General features: G+C 43.5%; 1 long non-coding RNA gene across 1 annotated transcript in view; it reads right to left on the bottom strand.

Moving 5' to 3' along the window:
• The window catches only part of LOC112256181, a 31,582-nt gene extending 17,128 nt beyond the window's left edge, over positions 1–14,454 (bottom strand). Inside the window, exons 1-2 of the long non-coding RNA XR_002954379.2 lie at positions 14,202–14,454; positions 2,749–2,817 (exon numbers count right to left, since the gene is read on the bottom strand). This is a non-coding gene — a long non-coding RNA (uncharacterized LOC112256181). The remainder of the gene's footprint in view (positions 1–2,748; positions 2,818–14,201) is intronic.
• Positions 14,455–20,583: the final 6,129 nt, after the last annotated feature.

The following is a 20,583-nucleotide window of genomic DNA, read 5'->3' as shown; positions in this document are numbered from 1 at the left end:
CAGGTCATGTAGTCGTGTGATCTCTATCTGCCTTGTAACCCCCCCCCCAACACCCCTCTTTGTTGCCCAATACCCAGGAGATGGACTCTTGTCACTGTGTGAATCACATCAAGATGATGGGAGCTTGGGAGAGGATAAATTACCACCACACTTTAGAGTGCGAGGCGTGTATCAGCCACTACAGCAGTGCAGACTGCATTTAGGATCACCCATGAGTAACAGAGCTCCAGCAATGTTGCAGCCATAGTGATCGAGCCAAAAAATCGAAGGCTTTACGAAATCGTTACTGTCAAGAATGGGGTATGATCATCAAATCCTAGCAGCTGAACATGATTTCCTATAAGGGTCCTATAGTATGGTGCTGTTTTCTGTCTGTGTAATACAGATGCTTACAGATAGGGGATGTCGTAGTTGGATACGTGACTCATTCTGCTAGTGCTTGGCTTCCTGAGTCAGCCATTTTTAGCCTCAAAGGATTTCTGTATGTTCACTGTAATCTCCAGATGGAGCCCTTCTTTTCACTGTCTCTGGCGTAGTCACTCTACTAATCTCACTGTCTGTCTGTCTGTGGCGTATGCCTGCTGCTTGTCTTATTACGGGGTGTTTTAAGGATATTTCAGCCTGCCAGGACAAAGAAACCCGCCACCTCATTCCCCGGCTATGGATAATCTTCTTTCATTGTGAGGGATGCTTTTCTATTTGACGGTGCTCAATAGTATCTCAGGTCGACATAGTGACACCACAGAATCAGAGGGAGATAATCATTATATTGTAATGTGCTTTCAGCCTCCTCGTGAGAAATAGCCGGAATGCTTCTGGGCTTGCTGTTGCCTAATGCTTCTATCAATAACAGAATCACTGAATGCTCAAGCACTTTCAAATGGTGATATCTTCATTGCAGACGAAGAGAGTTATCAAATATTTCTACCCTTTTCTTAATCTAACATCAGCATTTCTGGTTACGATGAGCCTATGGTTGGCTTATTAGTAGTCTTTGTTAAGCAAAGGAGCATGCAGCCTTCATTGCTTTTCTATCGATACATCTTTCAGCTGTTGGGCACATATGCAAAATGTACACATTCATAATCAATTTCTCTAAATCTATCTTTTATCATTTGTGTTATGGATTCTTTGTGCATCATGGGCATACAGTACATTACCATTAAAAACAATGTAGATGCTCTTTTTTCTGCTACCAGGGTTTCCACCATTGTTGCCCATAGATCCCTCTTCATGAACCCCTGTCTGCATTCTTGACGCTCACCCCTTATTGTGGGTTGATTTGGCTTGGTGTCTTCACGTTGAATGGGCGATGACAGTCACAACGGCCATATATACGGAGTCCCCCTGGTCTGTACAGTAGGCGTTCAATGACCGTCCGACAGCAGTGTAATTAAATCAGCACTGTATGCACGATTGACCAACGAGAGGCCAGACTCCCCCGCTGTTCCCTGAAGGGAATCCCAACAAATCTCTCCCAAAACCTCCTTTTTCAGAGTCTTACACCGGGCACCTTTCCACTTCAAAGCACTGCACCTCTTAAGGACTCACGTCTCCTGGAAAGAATGGCCTCGGCTGAGATACAGACACCGCTGGTCTAATTTGCCTTGCCTGCACATCCCCCCCCCCCTGGGACCGGGTCATATCCGAGACTGAAGCGGCTATCTGATGAGATCACACGGAGAGGGTGCAGGAACGTAAAGGCGAGGAGTTACTGCATATCCTACCAGGAGCCTCCAATGGGTTCTATTAAAACGTGTTCAATATGCAGGTCAGGGCTTTCAAAGTACTGGGCACCTCTAACCCCGGCAAACTAAAAGGGTATTGGTGCATGCTCAATGATGGGAATCTGGACCCCATTAATATAATGAGTCCAGGGTATTAGTATTCCAAAGCCAACTGTGAAGTCTCTCTCTTTTAAAAAAAAATCTCTGGTAGAGTTTTTAAGGAGCGATCTGCCAACTTGGGAGTGACAAAGGAGAACAGGGAGAGAGAGAGGTGCTTGCTTCTAATCTGAGATCAATTTCCAGCTGTCAGTTCTCAAAGGGCAATTTCCAACAGTTAGGAACTCTGTCAGAGCGTAAAACACAGACAAGCAACGCAGAGTGGAACATTTACTGTCATCAGAAGAAAGCTCTCCCTGCTTTTTACCTTTTCTTCAGACCTGTTAATGTTTCTAAAGAGTGATAAAAAGAGCAACTAGAAGAATATAGTGGGTGATGGCAGACATATTTGCATAATTTTACCCTGGCTCTGGTTACTGAGCTAGAGTTGTGAGCGTCCACTATTTTGTTTCTCGCTAAACAAAACAAAGTGGGATTATGTTAAGGAGCAACTCGTCTCAGCAACATCGTGTAGCTAAGCAGTCCGCCTTTTGACAGAGTAAAATCTAAGTGAGAGCGGGTTAGACAGCTAAGTCCAGCATGGCTGGTAGGCTGACGTGTGTCTGACAGTCACCTGTAAGACATTAGGGAGACAGTGGAGTGGTGGAGTGTGCCGGGGTCCTTCAACCAGGAAGCAGCAGCTGCTGGAGCTAATTAAAGGCATAGTAACATAGCCCTGCTCAGACCCACTTCAAACACTCCTCTGCATGCAAGCCTGGAGAACCATCTCTGGGGTGTCGGGGCCTGTCAGGGCACCTCTGTGACCTGCTGCAGCTGCATGCTGAGCTCCGGGTCTGACCTGAGGACCGGGGGGTGAGCCCGTGAGGGACAGGGGCACTGTGGGGTGCACCTGGGCCAGACTTACCTGTGCCTGGGTGTCTGCACGGCGGAGCGTGGTATGTGGCTGTGTGGGCGTCGGTAAGGGGACTCCAACCTGCACAACAAAGAGAGAGAGGGGGCTTAGGTGAAAGGTCAGGAGGAGAAGGGAGGCTTAGGAAGAACAGACATCAGGCACATTAACTAAACATGATCAGACGGACACATGTGCTGGAACAGAGGCAGAAACAGATGCCCTTTAGATGTTCTGAAGAAACGTAAACCTAAACATGTCGTCTTTGTAAGGATTTTGCTTAATGTAAGCCTTGCCTTAATTAATAAGATGGACTTCAATCTACAATGACAACGTTCAGCCTTTACCGGCTGACGCAAGATCATTTTATAAGGATGCCGGTTGCCCAAATCAAAGATGGCAGTACAGTATTCCTATCCTTCCAGTCAGAACTACTGACGAATGTTGCCTTGAAAAGTAAGTTGGGATTGAACACAGAAAACTGAAGCTCTGACAGACAAACCCATTGAGGTAAAGTAACCTATAATATTTTTGGAGGCACGTGTTCAATCTGAATCTGTCTATCAATCACTCAATACTGTAGGTTATTATCGAGGGAAGCCCATGGAATCGAAGCCGTCTTGCATCACTCACACGTTATGTTGCAGTGAAGATACGGACCAAAGGCAGAATCATTTGGACACCTCACGCAACCTCTTGACTTCAACTCCTAGAGATGTCAAATCAAGTTGTTCTTTTAATCCCTGATTCAGTGTTTCCTTGCAGCACATAGCCTTTCTTTTTTGATGTCTCTTGCTACGTATGTGCATAACGAGCTTTAAGAATCATACTGTTACACCTATTACACTCCTATTACACTAGAACCATATTTTGGAATAACAGTGGCTTGATTGTGTTCGCATCAGATTATTATCAGTTATTTTTCAGTTATTTAACTGATTATCAGTTATTTAACATTTTCCAGTTGAGAACCGTTATAACAAACCGATACTTTAGTCAAAACGAAATCTTTCTGAGAAGCTATAACAATGAATACACTTTCTCTGTCAATGCTTTTTTATTATTCGTGAACATTTCCATATCGCCTAAACTTTGTGGTGTAAGAAGATGTGACTGCCGGATGGAGGTGAAGGTTGACATTGGTTTGTAATAGAAAACTAGGCTAGGCGTAGCGTGGCAGAATGGCGTGGGCGGCATCTCTCAGCTTTCTCTCTAGCCTCTGTGAAGTGGACGCCTCTGGGTCCTGTACAAGGCCAGGGCGACCCCCCTGCTGTGTCCTACGGGCAGGTGTCTGCATCATGGAGACACGATGTCTCTCCCTGGGGTTTCCCACACGCCACTGCACAGCCACTCGTGGGCCACCGGAAACAGGCCTCCGCCTTCACCAGCCGCACGGCAACCAAATCAAACCCCCACAGGCAGAGACACGCAGGCAGGACTGTCCATCTATCCACATGTCATTCAGATGCAAGACTGACATTCACCAAGATGCCTCTGTCTTGGGAGGGGATCACACAACATGGCTCCTACTGTAGGTACACACACAGACCGTTCCTTTTCACCAGAGTAGAAAAGAAAATGACAACCAGGATAATTCAATCCAACCTATGTGGTGTGGTGGATGTTCTTGTGTGCCTGCCACATGCTAGAAGGCCTAAGCCAAAATGGTAGAAAACCCTGGGTTTCAGGCCCTAATAGTATTCTGCCACCCTGGGCAGCCAGGTTTCTCTTGGGTAAAATAGAGTGAAGGAAACTTTCCGCTTCACGTCTTTATGGCTTCATGCTCCGAGCGCCTGGCTGTGTGGGATCGTGTGCTGTACTCTTTCAGCTGGCTGTCGTGTGGTCTCAATCTCTTTACACAATTCACTGCCAGCCTCTCCTTTCTACCAGGCCTCCGCACACCGTGTAATCAGCAGATGTCTTTATAGAGGAGCCCACTGCCATGTGCTGCACACCTGCCTTGCCAATTTCATTTAGGTGACCCCCCCACCCTTTCTCACACATTTCAGGCCCAGCAGCCATGTTGATTTGGTTCTTAATGTGCCCTGAAGTCACAAAATACTTCTTCCCTCAGCACCGTCGAGCCACAGTATCAAAGGATATAGCTAGTCCTGAGTGAGCCTAGGTGACCACGATGCTATCATCCACTACTGCTTCAATGAACAATACCTCATTCAAGAGTGTCCTTTAACCTTGAAAAGACAAACCAATAAGAATGGAGTTATTTTTTTCATTACTCATGCTTGTGGTGCTGTGATCTATCTCAGTTCATAATCGATGCCGCAACACAGCTAAATGAAAAGAGAGGTTATCTGATGTTAACAGGACAACACAGATCATTTCTGCTTAGATAATTGAGACACTTTTACCAAAACATGGACACTGTGTTATATAAAACACATCAAACGCAGTTCTGATATTTTAAAGGTAAAAAAATCTACCCCGGTATTTTTCGAAATGATAAATTAATAAACACAGACCAATTAAAAAATATATAATTATGTCCGATGTGTCTTCATTATCCTCTGCGAAAATAATTTGATGACACCAAATTCAAATGAACTAATTTAGTTGCCTCGTCAAACAAGGCGCAGTCACAACCGGAGACTGTGGAAACACGTACATTGACAGTTTATTACGCAGTAAACTCACGTTGTTATTTTCCTTTTAAATTATACGTACACACTATGCAAATCATATACTCTGCTCATGTAATGAAGGATGGTTCTGAAGGATGGTTCTGAAGGATGGTTCTGCTCTTGTCTTGCTTGTCTCTGTGAGGTCTGGCTTTGACCACCTGGGCACCACCTGGGCACCATCAGGGCATCCACATGGCATGTGTTCTGTCTGCCACCGTCATCTGTATATCTGGGTGAAAGTGGGAAAGTGACAGGCCTGCTGGTGTTGGGTAGTATGAAATGAGCTGTCAAATGATCGATATTCAAAGTCTGTTTGGTAAACTGGGTCATTCAATTTAAGGAAAAGCGATGCCTCGAAGGATACAGTAATCGGGAAAATATTGTAAGTAAAGTTATCATTATGAATTGGAATACTGTTATTCACATGGTTATTCAGTGTCTAATTATACTGAACAAAAATATAAACACAACATGTATAGTGTTGGTCTCATGTTTCATGAGCTGAAATAAAAGATCTCTCAAAATGTTCTATGAGCACAAAAAGCTTATTTCTCTCAAGTTTTGTGCATAAATGTATTTACATCCCTGTTAGTGAGCATTTCTCCTTTGCCAAGATAATCCATCCACCTGACAGGTGTGGCATATCGAGAAGCAGATTAAACAGCATGATCATTACACAGGTACACCTTGTGCTGGGGACAATAAAAGGCCACTCTAAAATGTGCAGTTTTGTCACACAAAACAATGCCACAGATGTCTCAAGTTTTGAGGCATTGTGCAATTTGCATGCTGACGGCAGGAATGTCCACCATAGCTGTTGCCAGAGAATTACATTTTTATTTCTCTATCATAAGCCGCCTCCAACGCTGTTTTAGAGAATTTGGCAGTGTGTCCAATCGTCCTCACACCTTCAGACCACGCGTGACCATGCCAGCTCAGGATCTCCACACCCGGCTTCTTCACATGCGGGATCGTCTGAGACCAGCCACTCGGACAGCTGACAAAACTGAGGAGTGATTCTGTCTGTTATAAAGCCCTTTTGTCAGGAATAACTCATTCTGATTGGCTGACTTCCAAGTGGGTGTGATTCTTTTACATTTACGTAGACAGTCTCATCCAGAGTGACATACAGTAGTGAGTGCATACATTTTGATTGGTTTGTTTGTACTATTTGTTTGTACTGGTCCCCCGTGGGAATCGAACCCACAACCTCGGCGTTACAAGTTGCAGAGGCCATGCTCCAACTGAACCACATGGGACCTGTAACTCAGTAAAATCCTCGAAATGTATATTTTTTTGTTAGTATAATTATGTTTGACACCAATTATAATATTTCTGCAGCACCTAACCTTTTTGACAATCTTGTTAACTTGAAAATATATATTTTTTCAATTCATAGTAATGATCAAAAGCGAGGTGAGTGTGTCTGTGGTTGTGTGAACATGTTCAGGAAGTAAACGTCTCTGGCCCTGTCGACAGATTGAGTTTTAATAACGTTATGTGTGTTCACAATTGTGACTCACGCTCTCGCTCCACATGCGGATTAAGGAAAAATTGGTCACTCCACTTTGCCTCAAGTTATTATACCCCCCTAAGCCTAACCTCGGCTTCACTTAGCCAAACAAGCTTCAAAACCTTGTGTGTTTCTACCGTCAAACCCTCGGGCACTGAATACCCAGAGTTCTTAGTACAAATATAGAGGGAAAAAAACCCGTTAGAATTGAAATGACCTGAAAGAGCATACCAGATTCTGCTAAGGAGACTCTGCACAGATAGTTCCTCGTGGAAATATCAAAACAAACATAAAATACATAAACGCAATCCAAGGATTACAATGACGTTAGGGAAGCAGCCTAAACATTTGCATTGCAAACTGGATATCTGGTTGGTTGCAGCAATCTAAATTCATTCTACTGAAAAGAGATGTAACTAGTCATGCCTGGTGTGTTTTAACTAGCACATCAACACCTTGGTTATCACATGTTGCTTCGTCTTGTGTTGCACAACCTGAATAGCTGAGTGCTTCCTGTCTAGGCTACATAGCTTCCAAACACACGCCCAGACTGTCATCCAACATTCTGGCTATGACTGGGATGGTGGGTGAAGGTCAAAGCGGATGTTGCGCCAGCTTGTGGGTAAGAGGGGTGCATGGGGTATCTCTTTAATATAGATGCTCCAGGCTCCCAAAAGCTCATCCAATAGTACTGCTGCATTAACTTGCACAACCATATCTAACCATCCCCCCACACTTCCACACCCATCAGCCATGTTTGTTTTTGCTCGTGTTGCGTTATCAAAAGGCTAACTGCTTACAGCGCCTCCTGCTGCTCCTCGGGAGGAGACTTTCCCGCCTGGAAATAGGAATCCAGCCATCAGATTAAAAGGTAATCACAATAGTCTGTCCCGGCATGTTTCACATTTGAATTACTTGGGGTTTTCTTACTGAGCAAAATAGGCTGTGGTATGGTGTTCCCATTATGTCGTCAAGGCCGTCTTTTGAAAGTACAGTTGACATGGTTGGTCAGTGTCAGCCAAAATATAATTTTTTTAAATTTCCTACCCCTTTTATTTCCTACTCAGCAGTGAAATGAGTGCAAGGTACGAGTTAGAATGCACACACTTCCATTATCCAAGACTGATCAGGGCTGACATTTTAGTAAGTGAGCATGATTTTACATGATTTCAGGGCAGAATAGAGCACTCTGCAATCATTAATTAGTTATGAGAGGAGTATAGTTGTGATAGTGGGCCGACTGAATGCCTGACCAGAATAGGGTCCTTCAGAGCGCTGAGTTTGTGTTCCTCGTTCTCCGGGTCAGGCTGTGTCTGCCCCGAGCTGTCTGTCAACGTGAACCCCAGAGCTGGGTCTGAGAAGGGGCACAGGGGAGGGGGTAGGGGGACTACTGGGGCAACCGCTGCCGGGCGGTGCCCATGCCAGCCGTGCGTAAAGACTAATAAAGACGGCACACTGGCAGGACCCCGTCACCCCGGCAACGAGATGTCACCATAAACAAGCTGCAGGCCGTTGGCAGGCCACTTCCTGGTTACATAATGGCAACCTGTTTTTTTTTCGAATGGAAGATTACAGGCCCCTGCTCGGGGACATGGGCAAATTAAAATGGCAGTCGAAAATCGTGACGTTATATAACCCTTCTTTTGTCACCTTATAACGAAGATTGGCAATACCTGTGTCTTCCCTCTACACTCGGTCTGACGTCACCTGCCGTCATCACTACTCCCCGCTTCACACAATCGATGGCGCTATTAACCCTGCAGCACAGGTGTTCAGACGGTTTACATTGATCCAAACAGTTCCATGTTCGTTGAAACATAGCCCTTACAGTACTCCAAGGTTATTGAATAGCCTGGCTTTGTCAGCTGTACCTGTACCTGCCCCTTCCCATTCTCCGCTGAGGTGTGGAAGTGGAACCATGTAAACAGGTCACCAGTCACGTGTGGCCCCGACAAATATACAGAATGACATGAAACAGACACTAAGACAAATCCTGAAGTATGGTGACGGCTACTGTCGGGCCATATGCTATTGGTGTTAAAATGGCCGAACAAAGAACACACAGGTGCCTTTTTCAACTATACGTTTACTGTGGTAGAAAAACACACAAACAACAGAATGGGAAGACGCCAGTGCGTGCTGTGCGTTATCAAAATGATATCTACTAATACGTCATGCCACTCCCACAACGCCTATGCTCAGTTAATTAGAAGAATGTCAAATATTTGTGTTTGAATCAGGCCATATGAACTGTATTGTACAAGACAGTCCGACAGAGGTGTCCTTCTGTTCCCGCCACCATTTTAGCTCCATGTGTCTCCTGTTACATTGAGGCGCACTATGACACAGAGAAAATGACCTCAGTAAGTATGCACTTAATACAGTTATTAATATGTCGATTGGTTAAAACAGGCAAAAGACTGTCGATCATCTTTTCGCTGGGTATATCAACTGTTAAACCCATTTTACACTAGCGCACATTTAAAACCAAATTGAATACGTTGTAACTGTAAAATACCTCATTGAAACATGTTTTTATTTCATTTTCTTGCCGCTCCTGCTAATTCATCAGAGATGTTGGGTTTTTGAAGCATACCTTGAATTATTGTTTACTGGCAATGACATTGTATAGCGTAAGAAATATTCTGAAAACGATTGCTTTAAGTTTGATTTGTGAAACATACCATATTTGATTACTACCTGCGACCACATTGTTGCGTTTTGTGTTTATACATGACTTGGATTTTTACAGAGCACCAAAAATAAATATTTGTAAATATGTTGTTTTTGGTTTGTATCACGACATGATTTCCATTGATTGTTGTATTGATGTTTTATCATTGATATACTAATTGTCTAAATAGGTATATTTTATTTTTGATGATTAAGTGCATTTAGTCTCTATTTGATTCACCCCATTGTGGAATGTTATCAGATCACTGTACAATCAAGAGGTATTATTTTCACAAATTGAATCCCACACAAATAACAAACGTTCTCACACAAATAATTACCAAGGGGCTTTAAATATATATGCACTGAACTTAATATATCTTACTAATAAAATCTCGCTAAGAAAAATAATTTCCTTGTCTCAACTCAATTTATTATAAAATAAAAAAAGCATATCGTCTTCAAGTGGGTCGAAGTCTCTGCTGAAAATGTTGAACTGTATACAGAGCACATACATATGATACGACCTCTTCACAGTTAGTTCAGTAAGAATGCACTCAGGAAAATGCATAACTAATTGAGATCATTCGTTTATAATTATCAAGTTCACCAAAACGCATCAAAGTAATATTGAAGCCGCATAACAAAATTAAACGGATCACTGCGTCCCCCACAAATATTTTTTACATTAATTTATAGTTCATTGTACTTTAAACTTTTTTTTCTATTAAGATTCATTTAATCACTTACATGAATACTAATACAATGGGTATGTATGATACACATGCATACACCAGTTTGGAGTAAATGTACATATATATTGATTCATGTGAAATCAATTTAATAATACTATCCTTGAAATGAACAATGTTACGTAAGTTTAGATAACTTCTGAAGAATGTGTAAACATGTTGTACACCTGAACACTTCCCCAGCAGACACAATAGCTTCAAGCGTCACTATCGTGGCTGCTGCTTGGGGTTGAAAAGAGAAAAACACACAGCCGTTGCTCGCCACTCTAACAATCTGTAAAAGGTCCCCAGTATGAATTGAATTAGTGTGAGCAATGAGCCTGCTTTTAAACTAATTATTGCACAAAATGCTAGAAGCTGAAGAAACAGAACAGAAAGATCCCTAACCAACACCCAGATAAACTCCTGTGACCTTGCTGTCAAAGAGAGCCCTAATGAGTTTTTATGAGACAACCAACACACAGACAGACACACTTTGCAACTTCTTTGCTTCTAGGCAACTCATTAGCCTTTGGTTAAGGTACACGCAAATATGTTTTTTTAAAAGGATTGAATGAAACAAAATGGTCCCTAATGAACATGTTTTGTGATAGTAAAGCTGGCTCCACTGTAGAATAGGATCTTTAATACCTATGTATTTGCATGGCAGTTAGGCAGGTGCAGTGAAACACTTGCCTATTGTACATGGTTGAAAAGTAAGCCTACAGTAAAGATATCCTCTGAAATAGGCCTATTACTATGAGCATTGGCCGCTATTAGAAAACGTTTGTTATTCTTAACATGCATAGATTCTGGTTGTTGAGAGCTTTCCCCACGTCACACAACACATGCAGATGCAAAGGCCAACGCTGCCTGGCATTGTTTGAAAGTTTTATAGCCCATGTCAGACAATTTGTTTCTGAAAGACTGAAACGACAATAGAAGCAATTATTACAGACTTTGCGTTTGTTTGTCAGCGTTTTGTATGGGCATCTGTGAGTTTTCTTTGAATCCTTTCCATTGTTTTCAGTTTGTAAATGTTTAAGCGAGGTATCAAAAGAATGAGAAATTCATTAGCAGTTTCAAGTTGGGATCTAATTGGGAGAAGTTTCTTTTATTTCCAGTGAGGCGCGTTATTTCTTCAAGGGAATGGTTATGAATGGATGACTCTTGAGTCATCATCGAATAATATTAATAATATTAATAATAATGATATGTGAGAATCAACTAAGACAGAGACTTGATCAAAACTGTCAGCCAAGTCAGTTGTTTCTCTCTGTGAGATTGGAAATGTGAAACATCCCAGAGTTTTGTGAAATGAAAGCACACCATCTGTCTTTCATATGTTCATCTGTAGAGGGGACATAAAACTCTGTCATCAGGGTCCCCCCCCCATCACAACCCCTCCAAATAACAATGACACATCTTCATTTCTTTTTCAATCTTTTGTCATTCTCTGTTTCAACTTTTAATAGTGCTCACCCTTAAGTTCAACCAGACACTTAACGTACTAAACAATACGAAGGGTTTTTATATAGGCCTGTGCTATTCCAATGATACCGGAACAATATTGTATATTGCATATTGGAATATAATATTGTCAGGAAAATGAGGTGTTGTATGTGTTAGTTTTATACTCGAACACGGTGATACACACAACATTAATATCCTATGTCTTAAGGTAAAACCTAGCACTTAGCATCCAGTTTTTGGCGGCTAGGATGATGAATGTTGCCTTCTCTTTCAGTATTATATTTTATGCCATTCACATGTTTTCTTAATACTCTTCATAGCCTACTGTACCGTGTGCACACCATAGAGGAAACCACAAATCCTCACTATTGTGAGTTTCCCTCTCCTTAGTAGCTATAGCCTCTCTGAGTCTAAAAGGAGTTGGTTTGAAGCTGGTGGGAGAGAAAGTTTGCTAACTTATTCTTTTCATTCTCAATTGCAAAGAAAAACGTCTCTCACATGATTTCCCAAAGTTAACCCATCTCGTGGGGAGAAAAAAGGGTAAAGCATTTGGAAAGCTTTTCTTGTTTCATACTATGAAAGCTTTCAAGTGCAAAGGCTCAAATAGACTTTCATATGAAGCTGTCATATTTTACAAATAAATAGGATTTAATAAAAGGAGAGACTTTTTGGCAGAGTGGTATAGAACCTCCATATTCCTGTTGCCCAAGTAAAGATGCTACGCTACATATTCTTGCTAGCATACATTGGCAACTGACTTAGAGATATCAGTATTCATATTAGCATTTGCTGAAGAAGTATTCCAGTCAACCTCTAGCAGGCTTTTTCACCTTCCACATTTATCGTGAAATGTTGAAATTCTGATTCATTTTAAGACGTAAGTGTGAATATAAAAATATTGTTTGAGATCGCAATCAACTGAAATGGGATGTTCAGTCTGCCCTTAACAACATAAGTATCACTGTCGCAAAGAGATACTCTAATGGAGATTGTTGCTTGTGAAGAAGGTTGTTACGTCAGCAAATCGTTTTAGTGAGCACTAACTGAGCAAGTTACCTAAACTGTGGGTGGGGAATATGTGAAAAAACAAACATACTTTACGGGGTCAGCTTTTGGTAAAACAATTGTGGAAAACACAAGATCCAAATATCTACAATTGAATACCTTCTCAGACTTGCAATCCCTAACAGTCTACTATTACACAGAGAATGGGAAAACACCATTCAGCGTATTTCCGCTCCATCTTCTTCCTGCTCTTTTAGCTGCTTACCACCATGGCAGCCATTTTGTAGAAAATGCAACTGTATACGTTCGGCTGTATATGGTCCTCCCTCTCTCCCTTTAAATAATGATCATGTATGTATTTGCTATTACAAATATAGTTGAAGTATTTCTAGTGTAGCATGTTTTTTAGGCTTTCCTCCCAATGTAAGGTATGAGTGTGGGTAGCGTATGTGCACAATGGCGTACGTGTCTCCCTGCAACGTTTCCATTTCCTGCTTAGAATGTTCCAGACGGTATTGAGTAATAGTCTGCCACATGTCACACACGGGATGATCTCGTACGGAGTCTGACTCTACCACCCACTTCCCCCACCGCCCAACCCCGACAACATACACACCAAACCACGGGATGTATAGACCAAGCTGTCCAGAGGTGACCTTGGGTTTGTTTACTTCAATGGAGATCAACTGAGCTGTGAAAGACTGGACCGAAGCTCTTCCCTAGCAGCTCATTTTCCAGTAGTGACTACGATAGTTCCTCTGTCAGGTTTTCTAGGTAAGTAGGACAGTTGGTGGTGAAGTACCCAAATAGTTTTTCCTCAGTCAGCTACTCCAAACAGAGATACTGTAGCTATGGACAGATGTGTTTGAATTAACATAATTTTTTGGTAAATTAAAGGCTCCCAGCCCTTTGAAAATGCGTAATTTACATATACATTATCAATTAGTTATAGGTCTTCCAATTAGCTCCTCTTTTTCAACATACCCAGAATATTTAGTTGGAAATCAATACATTTTTAATACACTTTTTTCCCCCATGGTAACAGTTGGACCGAGGTATCATAAGATCATATCTGTTATCTATTTCGTGTCTATTTTGGATAAAGTAGGTAAATAAACAGAATACATTCATGATTAAATATGTCTGCCTTGATAATGAACATGCTAGCTGTCAATGTATTGCGCAATCAGGACACGCCACCAATGCTACAAGCAGGACAGCCAACCGGCAGCTGATGTCTTCACACCCATCTAGCCATCTGAACCATCCAATGAAGCCGGGTTGTCACTAAGTAATATGGATGTTGCGGCCCTACCTCTGTCCATAGCAGCCTAGCCCAGTCCAGTCCTATGGCCCTAGTCAGAATACAACAAGTCCTCATAGGTCCACTGTCCCCAGACCTGCATAAACACACACCCAGAAATAGTTCCTCACCTTGGTGCTGCTGCCATCCACACTGCGGCTATCGGCGCCAGACCGGGCCGTTGTCGGTAATGTCCAGAGTGTCCGAGTTGTGTGAGACTAGGATAAGGTGGGTGTGCCAGACTAGAGGCCCAGTACTGGGTATTAGGTGCTTAGAGAGAGTCCACCATTGCTCCACTGACCACCTCCCTAACCACTAAGAAAGCCCAAATCCCTTTCAGGTCGAGAGTCTGACGCCCGACTGCCCCATAAATCTGAGCAGGCACCGGCAGAGAACGCCATGGGAGTGACGGCCGGGGTGGCTCTCTGGTGAGGTTTTTGGGGAAGGATTATGGATTGAGACGTACAGCTGGGAGGCTGAGGTTACACTTTTCATTCCCACTTCGAGGGGGTCTCGCTTGCCTGGAATCAAGTCAGATTTGTGGAGACTTCTTTTTTCTCCCCGAAAAATGCTCTAAATTCCACATTGGACAAGTCTAAGTTTATCTGATGATAATTGTTTCTGATATAGAACACTTTGGAATATAATTTGGCCAAATGTGATTGGAAGTACTAGCAACTTTCCCCCCCCATTTTTTTTTACTGAAGTATGAGAAGAAAGAATGGGTACTGTGAAAGTCCTTATTCACCAAAAGACCAGAGTCAAGAGAGAGCAGTATGCCCCCTTCTGGCTCTTTTCTTCTCTCTTTTCTTCTCTCTTTTCTTCTCTTTTCCCCGGCGTCTGGAGATGTGAGGAAAGGTCTTTTGATCTGCTCTGACAGAGCCTGGGCCGCGTGAAGAGAAGCTAGCAGGACTATGCCAACCCATGCAAGGGGGAAAAAATGTCCCTAATAAGAGAGTAATAAGCTAACGAGTGCTGGGTATCCGTCTGATAAACACTCTGGGCTACTGTTGGTGCCAGCACACTTTGTGCCCTTTGACATGTTTCCCCACTCTGACAGACTTTGGATTCTCTGCCAGGACAGTGGGTTTCACCTGCCAGGACAGTGGGTTTCACCTGCCAGGACAGTGGGTTTCACCTGCCAGGACAGTGGGTTTCACCTGGCCCCGTCCAATATGCTCTGCTGCTCACCGTAATGCTGCAGTAGGACATTATCCAAGGACTTCAGTGACACTGTGCAAATCCTCACTTGATAGAGGACGAGTTAGACGTGTCTTTTGTCCGACTTTTCTCATACTACACATGGATGAGCAGAGGAAGTGGAAGGGTTTTCTGTACAATGTGATTGTGTCCCACCTATAGCCCACACAGACTGACCATTCCCACTACGACTGACTGGTCCCATTGTGAGAGTAGTCTTTAGGCTGGTCAGATATTTCAAAGGACTCCACATGGTGGCTTTAACTGCAGCTCTATAGGTACATGGATGTACCTCTGAGAGCTCCTCAGTGTTGAATCCCATTTCACCCCAAATATACACATCAGCCCAGGATGGGGGGCTGGAGGACAGCAGCAGAGCAGCAGCAACGTTTTGGCCGGCTGGTGTCACCCTCTCTCTTACTCCACGGTTTTCCCCAGGAGCTCTCCCCAAACACAGCCAAGCCCACAGGCCTGAACAGGTGCTCTCCTGGAGGAAGGCAGCTGGGGCTCGGGCCAGGGCTAGGACTGGCAGTGCTGGTGAGGCCTGGGCTACCGGGCAAGGCAGGCTTGGGCTATGATGCGGTGCGATGATGAGTCCCAGGCTCATGATTGTAATTACGGCGGGTAGAAGCCGATTAGGTAGTGCTGAGCGGCCCAGCAAGGGGGATGGGCCCACGCCCAGCAGGGAGGGGAGTCCTGCCACGGGAGGGACCAATCAAGTGTGAAGCAGAGTGCAGACCCTGGGCCCCGATTCAGTGGGAAAAGCTTGGCCACTGGTTCAGAGCGCCGCAACTTTCACGGATTAGTAGAGACACTATTCTGGAGTCTGAAAGGGGAACACAGCACGGAGTAGGCATCAATGCACACACACGCACACGCACACGCACATACGGCTGGGAGGAGGGCTGCAGCCGTCGCCATTTCACTATGGCAACGGCATATCTCACATTTGGGCCCAAATGAAGATACCTTGGGCTGGAATTGGGATATTTATGCCCCCAGTTTAATAGAACTGTTTTAGTAGCTCCTCTCCCTCTCTGGGAGGAAGTGTTTCCCCTTCATTGAGTAAATTAGTTCCATTTGGAGATGTGAGGAGGATCCGACAAGCATCATTGGTGAATTACTGGATACCTAGGCTCTGAATCACTAATTTAATTGCGCAGTGCTGGTTATTTCATCAGGATTGAACATTTTGGAAAAGCTTCAGTACTTCCTTTGGTGTGTTGGGATGTTCAATTGAGCCGAATGACTCACATCATTTTCACGGGGAAAAATGTTTAGGTAGGAAAAGAATTTTAGGTGTAGTTTACTAAATTAGGAAACTGTATTCCTAACTGTTCAATGATGCCGACAGTTAGGATCTGTAGACACGCTGTGTCCCAATGAGACAGATACTCTCTTCCTTACTGTTAAATAATTATATTTAGGAGGGCATTTTCCTTTCTCTGTGTGTAACAATTGATGATGGTGAGAGGGAGCGTTCAGACAAATAGCTTTTCACCAAAATACTATAATCATGGACCCGCATCTATCGTTCTAAATCTGAATCGTTTTTATCTCTATTTGTTTGACAGACAATTCAACATTTTTGTTGTTTCATTTAAAGAGCAAGTTAAATGGATATTGGTTTGAAATAGTCCACTTTTAGGGCCTGACATTTTTGTGCTCCATGAAATAGACAAAAATAGTATGAAACTACACAAATCATGGGTTACCAAGTAAATTGTAAATACTGCTTCATAGAGCATGCTACCATGCTCTAAATGCGCATTTATCCTTACCTAGTTTCCCGTAGCGTGCTACTGCGAACATAACTGCGAACATATTTAAATACGATATCATTTACATATGATCACGTGCAGATACTTCATAACCAGACTGTTTTTGATGCTGCTTTTCTTTGTTCAGAGACGCCATCCTCGAAGCTACATATGTTTTGTTTTGTATGAATGTTTAACACTGAGTATAACTCATTTTGGACAGAAAATAAAGAAGTAAACGATGACGTTAGTGTCTTTTCGGGGGGCGTGGAGGCTCAGGTTCTATTCAGTTTAATGGCGTCTCCTCCCTTGACAGCCTGGGTGTGTGATTTAGCGTTCTTTGAGATGAGGAGAGTATGTCTGCATCCAGGGGCCTCCCCTCTCTATGGGTCCTATCATCTAGGGGCCTCCCCTCTCTATGGGTCCTATCATCCAGTGGGTCTCTCTCTCTCTCTCTCCCTCTCTCTCTCTCTCTCTCTCTCTCTCTCTCTCTCTCTCTCTCTCTCTCTCTCTCTCTGCGTATCACTCATCACGTTTGGATTTTGAAGTCACAGTTTTCTCTTTACTTGTCTCTGTGGTTCTTTGATGCACTTACGTACTGTGAATAGTTCCTTTAATGCCGGGATCCTGCCTCACTATCCCCTCTCTGGCAGCGTAGGAACAGTGTCTCTCTTGCCTTTGAAACGACGTCCATAAATTACAAGTTGTCTAGTGTCATTTCCCTTGTTTATTGCCATTTTGGGCTCCTTCTCCCCTATGTTGCTCTCTTGTGTTTCACGTTTAATTGCACCAATAATGTTGGCAGGCCTCGCCAGCACGGCACATGCAGTTGCTGGGAAGGGGGTACGGAAACTATTAACATATTTTCCAGGCTTTGCGAGTTTTATGTGTGTAATTTGTGTGGATATATCCCACTGTGTTACCACCACCAACCAGAAGAACAGAATGAGATTGTGCTGTGGCCTGTGACACAGTAGTGATAGAGAGACAGAAAGAGAGAGAGAGAGAGAGAGAGAGAGAGAGAGAGAGAGAGAGAGAGAGAGAGAGAACACGTAAGGGAGAGTGAAGTCTGTACAGGAGATCAGCCCTAAGTGTTCCTAAAGAGCCTGTGTTTTTCCCCCTCCTACACAAACAGCTTCATTTATTGCATGTCTGCTGAAGTCAACAGCCTATTATAAACCCACAATCATTTCCTACATGCTTCATATATGACCACAGATGGAGAGAGGAGGGGAGAGACGGGAAAAACGGATCTTCTAGGCTGGTAAAGGGAATGTGCATTAGATCCTTAACACATAAGCATACTAAGTGAGCACATTTTAATACTATCTTTATATGGAACTGCCTCTTTCTCCACTTGAATAGATGTATGCATGGGTATAGATGTAGGATCTTCATCTGACCCAGTTTGCTACAGCAGGGAAATAACACTGCTGCAACAGGATGTGTGAATTATTATGCGGGTTATAATTAATGGACATATTTTGTAGGGGAAAATCAAGTCTGACATTTTTAAATGGAAATTACAAACTTCAGAAGCCTTTTTAAACATCAAATGCATTACAAGTTTTACATTTCCTACATTGCACACATGTTCTCCTGCAACAGGGTGATCCAATTAAGATCCTTCATCTGTAAGAAAACTAGGTAAGCAAATTGTAATATCTTTATTTTCGAAGTACACAACCCTGGACAGGACACTAGTCTATCACAGGGCCTTACCCCCAATCTGTTTCCTTAATGCTGAGGGACAAGCTGAGATGTACCAGGTCCCATTTTTAAAGTCTCAACCTTCCAATCTTAGGGCGGACACCCTAACCACAAGGCTGAGTGTTTTATGTTTCTACTCTCATCAGGATTGGCTCTGTTAGAAGTCCTTGATAGTACATAGAAAACGTCTCTCACCCTGCACTCCCTGTAAAGGCTGGGCACGACCTCCAACTCCCTCCACCTCACCTGCAGGACCGGTTTATTCTCATCAGAAGCAATGTGCAGTGATGAGCCCGGCCGTGCGCGCTGAGGAGAATCGTGGGAGGTAAGAAATGAGAGGGATTTGAGTCTGAGACTGTCCTCTGCTGAGTCTACTCCCTCTGGGCCACAGAGGTCCAGCTAGAGGGGGAACAGATAGGGTGTTGACATCTACCTGTGACCTCATAGCTACCTATTAGGGGTTGTGGGTGTGTATGTATGCCTACCTGTGTTTATGTGTGACATCTACGGTGGGTCTGATTCGTCGGGCCTTGAGCTTCAGTAGCACCAGGAGGATGTAAAATAGGGAGCCCCCCCGCGGCATTGATTCTGATGTGGAGTGTGTGTGTGGGGGTGGGGGCAGGAGGGGCGCATGGGAAGTGAGGATCGATCCCACAGCTGCAGGTGGCCAGGCTGGGGAACAACCCCTCGGCACTTCTGAACCTGGCCTGACTACCAAACACACAGTAGCATCCACACAGAGAAGCACACAAATAAGCAAACACACACACACACACACACACACACACACACACACACACACACATACACACACACGGCTCATCACACTGCACACACCACACCACATAGGGAGGGACAACACAGTCCAACAGTCATCAGATGAGACAGATCTAGTGTGTTGAGCAAATAGTTTGGGATAAGAGGAGTTATTTGACTCAATAGTTCATCATATATACTACATTTGATTCCAATCGATGGATCTGTCACACACAGTCTATTGAAAATACCCATTCACAAAACAAATGATAGTCTTCCTTCCCAGGGCCCTATATGAATCGTCTTTATTCTGTCACCAGTTAGGAGCCTATCCCGATTATCTTTAAAATGAATGTTATCTGTGGCATACCATGACCATACGAAGACGAGGGATTTCTGTTGAGACCCGCCTATCATGTCATTTGGTTGCATCAGGAAACCGAGTTCCTGCAACTCTTTATTACCTCTCTGGAGACGTTTCCTCGCAGATCATCTCGTCAGTCCTGGCAACATACAGTAGAGCAGAGAACATGCATGGCAAACGGCAGTTTGATCAGATGTGTCACATAAATAATACACGGAACGACATCATTACCACAGCTTCCACCCGCCCCCACGTATTTATTACGGATGAGCTGATGACTTAATGAGTCATCAAGTTGTGCACAGAGAGAGCCACTCAGTCCCTGAGACTCCTTATTCGTAAAGAAATAGGTTAAGCCTCACTGTTTAAAATGGTCTTAAAATCCTTTCATGCTTGTTAGACAAAAGGATTTTTCTCTGGAACATGGTTTTTAGTTTGTTGTGGCAGAAACAACATTTAAATGTTTTGGGGTACAATTGTTTTTCTTCTCGTTTTCCAAATGTTTGATTTCGGCTGTGCCAGCCGAGGTTTGGCAGGTACACAGACCTATCAGGTTACCGGAAAATGATAGAATGATTGTTTAGAAGGTCTCGTGGGATTAGAACTGTCTGGACACGCTGCTGTTCAGTCAATAGTGGATCAATACTACTTCCATATCAACTACACCCAGCCTAGCTCCCCCCACTACCTCGAGCACCAAACAACAGGACATTTTTAGGACAA

This window comes from Oncorhynchus tshawytscha, linkage group LG08, assembly GCF_018296145.1.
Source record: "Oncorhynchus tshawytscha isolate Ot180627B linkage group LG08, Otsh_v2.0, whole genome shotgun sequence".
Lineage (NCBI taxonomy): Eukaryota > Metazoa > Chordata > Actinopteri > Salmoniformes > Salmonidae > Oncorhynchus > Oncorhynchus tshawytscha.
This window is presented reverse-complemented; position numbering and strand designations above follow the sequence as displayed.